The 8,047-nt window shown below is 31.6% G+C and overlaps 1 long non-coding RNA gene across 1 annotated transcript; it reads left to right on the top strand.

Moving 5' to 3' along the window:
• Nucleotides 1-2,268: 2,268 nt before the first annotated feature.
• Nucleotides 2,269-6,497, top strand: LOC134701854 (uncharacterized). The gene is made up of 2 exons (XR_010104229.1): nucleotides 2,269-2,375; nucleotides 6,143-6,497. It is a non-coding gene; the product is annotated as an uncharacterized LOC134701854 (long non-coding RNA).
• Nucleotides 6,498-8,047: the final 1,550 nt, after the last annotated feature.

Raw genomic sequence — 8,047 nt, forward strand, 5'->3', positions numbered from 1 at the left:
ATTAAGCTGTTCTTAAACTAAACTTTTGTAAAATTTGAGCGATTTCTGTAATTAAGTTCTCTTATTTCGGTATTACCTCTATTTCTGCTATTAGTTCAACAGAAAAAAGGTACCTTTACAAAAATGTATGCTTCTTTCGAAGGCAGGTTGTGAACGGTGACCCCATTTTTTTTTTATTAAGTATAAGATTTAAGTACGTTTATCATTTTTACAGAAACAATTTTTCCTTGTAGATGTTGCAGATACATTCATACAAATGATGTTGAAGAAACAAAGAGAAAAGGAACTTAGACTGTACCATTTTTTTTGCAGCTTCTAAGGTGAAGTATACTTATTTAAATGTTTTGTAAAAATAAGAAGATGTGGTATGATTGTAAATGAAACAACTCTCCATGAGAGACCAGTGAGACAAAAATTAACAACCATAGGTAACTGTACATCCTTCAACAATGGGCTACCCGGTATACAACGTCAAGGACTTGAAATTACCAATGAACAACTTAGGGCCTGATTTATTAACAAAACATTGAACGATAAACTGTTATATGATATACAGCAACAAACTACTGAATTACAAGCTCCTGAATTGAGACAGACACATGGAGTTTGTAAAACATTAAAAATGGTTGCTGGCACGAAACCCTCCTTCTAACCTATGACAGTGGTGCAACATTTCAACTAGCAAACTATAAAAATCATTTGAAAAGGGCTTAATTCTAAGATCAATACAAAGTCAAAGCACAACAAAAAATCCTAAAACAAAAACACATGAAATACACATCTGAGATTTATAGCAGTTACTGAAAGCATGTTCTAATAATCAATATTTTATCCTTGTCCTTACACAATGGGCTGAATTTCTCTTAAGGGCATACCGTACAGTTTTGATCCTGTATTTACAAGTTTGTGAAAATTTGCATATATAGGCTATATTTTACCTGATTAAATCAAATATGTAATAAAAAATATACCTTCATGTGCTACTTTTTGAGAAAAATGAGGTCGAAATTTGGATATTTGCTCAAAATTCAGATATGTGGCCGTATTTTCTTTTTTGAAAAAAAGACATAATTTTTTTGTTATAAAAGATAAACACAAATTGTTTTTTGTTAAAGTCATATGAAACGAGTGAGTGGTGATACATAATGTTTGTCCAATTCTTGAACCAATGGATGTATACATTCATAAACTTAGTCCTATGAGCACGATTTTATCATTATTTTTGCAAATAAATCATATAATCGCCAATTTTTTTCTCTCTCTGTTTGTTATGATTGAACAAATATGGCTGCTCATTAAATGCCGTGATTTGAAGCTGAGTTTAACCGATTGTCACCTTATAGTAAACAAATCACAAAAAGCATGGGTATTGAGCACGTGTTTAACATGTATAATCAGATATTTGTTTATTTCAATGACAGATCCATGCGTATTGTGGTCACCAGATTTTTACGGGGAGGGTTACGCTCGGGTCACTATGCATACGGAAAATATGTCGGCAAATTGCTTGCTGGCAGCAAGCAATTAAAGATAAGTACTCTTCTGGACAAATTAAAGAATTTTCCTCAGAAAAAAGTATATGTACATAAGTTGTTTAATGAAAACTAACCATTTAGTTATAAAAAACATATATATGCATATTTTTTTTTTAATTTGAGATTTCTTATGACTTTAAATAATCGGTAATTTCTGTATTTTATAAGTATCCTAAAAAATTATGCATTTTTTATTCCGAAATAACTCGTATTTATCAAATGTTCATGAATTGAGGAAAAATATGTCATTTTTGGCTTTATGTTTATCAAAATTAAAAAAAATCCTTTATTTACAGTTTTATAAAATTTGGGTCACATAATCTCCCTGCAAATTGAAAGTCAAACAAATTGCTGTTTGGAAAAATGGGGTTCCATGAACTCGTTTTCAAATAAATTCAGTTTGAATGATAAAAATCAGTCGAAAAATGCATTTTTCCCTGGTATGTTAAAGTTTGATGTCGCGAAAATAACATTTTGCATTAGCAACGTCATAACCTCCTCTGTAACTGTGTCGTATGCCCTTTAAAGCTAACCTAGACCTATAAATGAATGATTATAGCCATCACTTGATGTCATCTAAACAAATAACATATAGATGGAGACAGATTTTAGTTTGAGTCGCAAAAATGATCAACAAGAAAAGATCATCAAATAAGTATCATGAATGGTTGAAATTGTCAGTCAACTCGTAATTATTTAATAAATTAGCCATAGAGTTTTTTTTAAGGTCTAGTTTTAATTAGGATTTTATTGTAGATAAAGGAAGTAAATTTCCTCTGTTGACAAAAAATGGTTGAGGAGTCTGAAAGTTTGACTGAAGATTAAGGATATCAAATGAAGGTAAACATAAATTTAAAATAATGTTTATATTTGTATTAATACATGTACCTCGAGTAAGCATCAAAGATGTATTGGGTAAGATGGTAATAACTGTATGTGAAACAATAAAATTTGTTTAAAGTGGGCAGTACATGTATATTATAACATACCATCAACATTAGCACAACTAAAAATGCAATCATAAAAGCATCTGCAAAGTTTCATAGAAATCTGTGAAAGTATGACACAGTATCCACGGTATCAGTTATTTGATGTCCATGTCATTCAAGTAAATAGAAACCTATGAAATTTAAACACAAGGTTAAAGACTAGAAATGGAGTTTCAAATTGATTTTGGGAGTTTTTTAGATTTTTAATTTTTTGGTCCTGTTTTCAAATTGGTCTACATTAAGGTACAAAGGGTCCAAATGAAACTTTGTTTGATTTTAACAAAAGTTGAATAATTGGACTTCTTTGATGCTGAATCTAAACATGTACTTAGATTTTTGATTATGGACTGTTGGTCCAAATTAGGGTCAACTTTGTTTGATTTCAACAAAAATAGGGTTCTTTAATATGCTGAATCTAACCGTGTATTTAGATTTTTAATATTTGGGCCCGGTTATCAAATTGATCCACATTGACATGCTTGAGGTCTAAAGGGTCTAAAATTGCACATTATTTGATTTCATCAAAAATTGAATTCTTGGGGTTCTATGATCATGATGATATGCTGAATCTAACCATGTATTTATATTTTGGATATTTGACCATAATAGGTAAATGTCCAATTTAAAATTTATAAGTTTTTTTCACGCCTTGACGGAGTAAAAAAATGAGACATAGGTATGGTGTCCCCCGCAGCGGCAGCATCAACAATGTATTAGTTGTAGGTCAATTTATGGTGAACCACTAGTGGTAGGTCAATGATATTTGGTATGCAGTTGTATAAGCATTGGCATATCTCATTTTCATGGAGATTTTTTGACTCCGCCTCCTTAGTCATGGTCTATAGACTTTAATAATTTTGCTAAGTTAATATGTATTAGTTTGATACGGTCAGTTCAAGGGGAACCATTGGTGGTAGGCCAATGTTAATTGGTGTTCAGTTTTATAAACATTAGCACATCTCATTTCCATGGAGAATATTTGGCCCTGCCCCCTCAGTCATGGTCTATTGACTTTGAAACTTTTGCTTAGTTTACATGTATTAGTTTGTGATAATATCAGTTTAAGATGAATTGCTAATGTTAAGTCAATGATATTTGGTATGCAAATTTATTGTCATTTGAAAGTGTTGTTTTCATGGAGATTATATAGCCCCACCCCTGATCATGGTTCATTGACTTTGAAACTTTTACATAGTTTAAAAGTTAATGTTTATGTTTAGATTTGTTTAAAGGGGAACTACTTATTATGAGTCAATGGTAATTGGTATGCAGTTTTATTATATTTATCATTGGCACATCTCATTCCATGGAGATTGTTTAGCCATGTACCTTCAGTCATTGTTCATAGACTTTGAATATTTGCATAACTTACATGTTAAAATATTGCTATTTAATTTCAACATTGCATTATCAAAATTACATGAATATTTGCATAACTTACATGTTAAAATATTGCTATTTAATTTCAACATTGCATAATCAAAATTACATGAATATTTGCATAACTTACATGTTAAAATATTGCTATTTAATTTGAACATTGCATTATCAAAATTACAAAAAGGCGATACATATCTCTGTGATAACAGTTTATTAAGTGTAAGTTCTTAGACCACATTCATTCTGTGTCAGAAACCTATCTTGTGTCAACTATTTAATCACAATCCAAATTCAGAGCTGTATCAAGCTTAAATGTAGTGTCCATACTTGCCCCAACTGTTCAGGGTTCGACCTCTGTGGTCCTATAAAGCTGTGCCCTGCGGATCATCTGGTTTGTAAAGTGAAATTCTCTCTTATTATAAGTAATAGGATAACTATATTTGGTATGTGAGTACCTTGCAAGGTCCTCATGGCTGTCATACAGTTTTCACTTGACCTTGACCTCCTTTCATGGATCAGTGAACAAGGTTAAGTTTTGGTGGTCAAGTCCATATCTCAGATACTAAAAGCAATATGTCTAGTATATTTGGTGTATGGAGGACTGTAAGGTGTACATGTCCAACTGGCAGTTGTCTGACATCTGACCTTGACCTCATTTCCATGGTTCAGTGATTATAGTTGAGTTTTTGTGTTTTTTTCTCTGTTTTTCTTATACTATTTGCAATAGGTCTAATATATTTGGTGTATGGAAATAATATCAGAATGATTGTTAGGTGTACATTTCTAGCTGGTATGTGTCATCTGCCCTTGACCTCATTTTCATGGTCAGTGGTCAAAGTTAAGTTTTTGAGTTTTTGTCTTTTTATCTAATACTATATGCAATAAGTCTACTGCTTTAATAACTATATTAGGTGTATGGAAATATATAAGTTGTATGGAAGAATTATTAGCTGTATAGATGTGTGCCTTGTATGGTTCATCTCACCTTGCCTGTCCTTGGCCTCATTTTCATGGTTTAGTGGTCAATTTTTAGTTTTTTTGGTTAATGTTAAGGTTATGTTTCAATTGTAATAAAGCTTTATTTTAAGGACTACAAAAGAAGGCGAGACATTTCAGCGTGTGCACTCTTGGTTTTATATTAAACCCTAGAAAGAAGCTACAGATATATGTTAACTGCAAAAATACTAAAATCCTTTATTAATTAGATCATGTAGATACAGGAAATGAAAATATTTTGAATTTTTTTTATCATAAAAATGGTTATGCTTATATATTCAAGTTTCACTAAATTCCAAGAAGGGTTTCCACAAATAACAATGACTGATTTTCAAAATGATCATCATGTAAAAATGAAGAGATGTGCTAAGATTGCCCATGAAAACTATCTTTATGAACAATGACAGTTCAGTGGTTTGCTTTCAGCCTTTAGCAAAATTAATTACCATATATATTGTAATAAGCTATTAATAAAAGCCCCCCATTGTAAAATGTTAAACAATTAAAAAGTAAAAAACAGCGTCCTGATTTTTATAAGTTAGAAGAATAAAATTGAGTCATATTATGGTATGATGTTGTCGTTAGCGATGTATGTCGACACATATGGTTTCCAGATAATTATATAGTTTAAGCGAATAGATATCCATGAAATTTTACACAAGGTTTAATACCAAAAAGGAAGGTTGGGTTGATTTTTGGGGTGATGGTACCAACAGTTTAGAAATTAGGGGCAAAAAAGAAGCATTTTTGTAGTTTCGAGACATTAACTTGTGTGCCAGTGTACTAATCTCTCTGAAATTGTTCTTCAAGGTTCCATATCACAAAGGGTAGACTGGAATTGTTTAAAGGGGTAATTGCCTCAAATGTTCAGGAAATAGGGGGTCAAAAACAAGCATTTTTCTAATTTCCAGACAATATTTTGTGTTTAAGTGTATGGATTTCTTTAAAATTGTACTGCAAAGTACCATACCACAAAGAAAAAGGCTGGGATTAAGTTTTGGGGTAATTACTGAAAGGGGGTTGAAAAAAATTGGGGGAGGGGGATTTTTTTTTCTCATAATTTTGATCAAAATCCAAATACAGACAGTCTATCAAGCTTGAATATTGTGTCCAAACATGCACCAACTGGTCAGTCAAATAACAAGACTGTGCTGCACATCATTTTCTTAATCATATTAATCTGACATGTTTTAAAGTTAGTACATTATGAAGTTACTAACCTGTTGGTTTTGTGTATTTCAGATTATAATTGAAAAAAGAGCACTTTGAAGTACTAGGAGAATTTGAAAACATCTTGGTGAAATAGTCTGACTGATTATGACAGAACATCAAAAGAAATGACGAAAAATTACACATCTTATCAAAATAGTACTACTAGAAACTAAAAGCTACTTGCAATTTTCACTGGTTTTGAGATCAGTAACAGTCTGACAAGGAAAGAATTTAATGAACATGATTATGATGCCTCTTGATAAATATAAAAACATATTGACTGTAAAATAATTACCAGTTACCAATTATATCTGTTGTTTACAAAATTTGTTATTTGGAAATATCTGTTGAATGTTTTGAAATTAAAATGTGTTAACTTAAATGATTTAAGAATTGAAGTCTTTAAATGCTACAAAAGCAAGGATACATGGAATGATTGCAATTGAGACAACTACTCGCCCTGCATAATAGGGCACTGATGTAAACAAGAACAGGTCACCTGAAGTCTTCAACAATAAGCAAAAGCCTTAATTTAAAGATCGTTATACATGGGCTTATCAAGTCCCAAGATAATGGTATCTACATCGTTTGCTGTCAAATTTTTGATTGTATGTTTCTGATGAAGGTTAATTAAAATAAGCCCAGCACACCTAATTTGTGAACTGTTTTCTTTTAATTTCAAAAGAGAAAGCTAATAGACAAATTTAAGCAAAAAAAAAAAAAAAGGGAAATCCATTTAATATGGCAGACAGCAACCAAACACAACCAGTGGACATAATGAACATGTTTTTGAGTGCTCAAACTGCACTATAACATTAGACACAAAAACATCTTATATAATACTGGATTACACAAAAGTGTTTAAATCACCTGCTCTTCTCTGGTGTTTAAAAATTGTACAGATTTGGTGTCACAATATCTCAGTAACATGGGTTAGAATTTCGGCATGGGAAGAACACAAAAATTGCGAAAGCAAATTTACAGATCTTACATTTTTGGGTTGATGTTTTGACGACTTTCATGTACATGTACAATATATACAAAAAGTTAGCTGCTATTGAGACAAAGGCAAAAACCATAGTGCAACAAATAAAATTGAAAAAGGAAATGGTGAATATGTCAAAGCGACAACCAACCGACCATAGAGCAAACAACAGCCGAAGGCAACCAATGGGTCTTCAATGAAGCGAGAATTCCCGCACCCGTAGGTGTCCTTCAGCTGGCCCCTAAAATATGCATAATAGTACAGTGATAATGGACGTCATACTAAACTCCGAATTATACACAAGAAAATAAAATTTAAAATCATACAAGACTAACAAAGGCCAGAGGCTCCTGACTTGGGACAGGCGCAAACTTGCGGCGGGGTTAAACATGTTTATGAGATCTCAACCCTCCCCCTATACCTCTAGCCAATGTAGAAAAGTAAAAGAATAACAATACGCACATTAAAATTCAGTTCAAGAGAAGTCTGAGTCCAATGTCAAAAGATGTAACAAAAGAAAATAAATAAAATGACAATAATACATAAATAACAACAGACTACTAGCAGTTAACTGACATGCCAGCTCCAGACCTCAATTTATTGATTAAACATGTTTATTACAGATATAATAACAATAAACTAAAATGACACTTACCACTACTAAATGATTAGGAACTTTCAGGAACTAATTGCAGCTACTGTCCAGGGTATGTTAAACAAATTTTCAGCTCCAACTGATCTGTTCAGTGAAGAGTTTTTATCATTGAAATAAAATGTGAACACATTCTAATCTTTTGGCAGCCGTGAACATGTGTCATTTATTCCTATATATGGTGGTGATGATACACAGTGATAATTAACCATATTTTTCTTCTTTTTGTTTAATTTTGAAAAAAAAAAAATGGAATTTAAACTTTTTTCAGCATTTTGGAAAAAAATAATTTTGTAAA

This window comes from Mytilus trossulus, unplaced genomic scaffold (assembly GCF_036588685.1).
Source record: "Mytilus trossulus isolate FHL-02 unplaced genomic scaffold, PNRI_Mtr1.1.1.hap1 h1tg000350l__unscaffolded, whole genome shotgun sequence".
Classification (NCBI taxonomy): domain Eukaryota; kingdom Metazoa; phylum Mollusca; class Bivalvia; order Mytilida; family Mytilidae; genus Mytilus; species Mytilus trossulus.